At 38.8% G+C, this 1,458-nt stretch overlaps 1 pseudogene; it reads left to right on the top strand.

Moving 5' to 3' along the window:
* Positions 1 to 653: 653 nt before the first annotated feature.
* LOC132639302 (aquaporin TIP1-3-like) lies at positions 654 to 1,214 on the top strand (annotated as a pseudogene).
* Positions 1,215 to 1,458: the final 244 nt, after the last annotated feature.

Here is a 1,458-nt window from a genome sequence, read left to right as displayed (position 1 = left end):
TCATTATTAATATGTTTATTTAGACTATTCCGCATTATGATATTATGATATTTTCAGACTTATGATTTATGGTCCCACACTTTACTTAAATTATGCATGTGCATAGTTTATTTCGCATCAGTTCATGCCCATGTTGAGTTGGCAAGCCATATGGTTCGCTCGGTCACATGCAGTTAGGCATCGAGTGTCGTATTACGCCCAGGCCATGGTTCGAAGCCTGACAAAGCTTGATATCAGAGCCTAGGTTTAAGTGTCTTAGGGAGTACTCTATGAAACCGTGTCCAGTGGGGTCACTTTTACATGTGTGTGGCGCCCACACATATAAATAGTTGACCACCAAGACATCTAGGATTGTCTCACTTCTTTCATACTCTAGTTCGTACAGTTAGAGCTATGCTTTCAGGAATTCTTCTAACTTGTGTGTATTACGTATTTCAGACAATGACTATGAAAAAAAAGTACACCAAAAGGACTACAGCTACCAGTCAGAGGGCTACTGCTAACGTTACTCCAGAAGTGGAGCCTCAGACTTAGAGAGTTGCATCAGATACGGAAATACAGCTACAGAGAGGCCTGCGGAGGTCCGTACCACCACTACTCTGCAGCCCAATACATTTTCTCAAATACAGATTAATGTAAAATCACCTATCATTATGAAATACATTTTTTCACATGCATTAGCTCTTGTTGTGGTCGTTTCAGTAGCGACAAACATATCTGGAGGTCACATACACATTACCTTATGTAGGAGTGTTTTGTATTGGATTGCTCAATTGCTTGGATCTGTCGTGGCTTGTTTGCTCCTCAAGTATTTTGTTATTGGTGTGGAAGTATGGTCATTCGCTCCAACACCAGGCAACGTAGTTGTTTTTGAGATAGTGATGACATTTGGTCTTGTTTACAGTGTTTATGCAACTAAAATTGACCCAAAGAGGAGTAACTCGAGTGTGATCATTGCCCCAATTGCAACATGGTATGTTGGTGCCAACGTCTTGTCTAGTGGTGCTTTTCATGGTGCAGTAATGAATCCTGCTGCCCCTTTTGGTCAAGCAATGGTTAATTGGAAATGGAACAACCACTGGATCTACTAGCTCGGTACATTCGTCGGTGCTGCCATTTTTTCTTTGGTCTATGAAACCATCTTCATTGCTAAGAACACTGAACATGAAGGAGATTCTATTGAATCCCTCTGTCAAAAACTAATAACATGCTAAAACTTTTTTTTTTTTATTGTACATATATAAGTTGAATCTCCTAGACACATGAGAGGTTTGAAATATGATGGTCACGGGGTACAAAAATCATTTAGGTCATAGGCTTTTAATTCTAGGTATGACATTCTTTTATTTTTTTCAACCCCCTTGTTAGGGTTTCGTCCTATTAGGACTCTTATGTGATAACTCTTGTAAATGAGAATTATATTTATGGTAGATAATATTATTCAATCATATTCTCATT

The sequence above is a fragment of the Lycium barbarum genome, chromosome 5 (genome assembly GCF_019175385.1).
Source record: "Lycium barbarum isolate Lr01 chromosome 5, ASM1917538v2, whole genome shotgun sequence".
Lineage (NCBI taxonomy): Eukaryota > Viridiplantae > Streptophyta > Magnoliopsida > Solanales > Solanaceae > Lycium > Lycium barbarum.
This window is presented reverse-complemented; position numbering and strand designations above follow the sequence as displayed.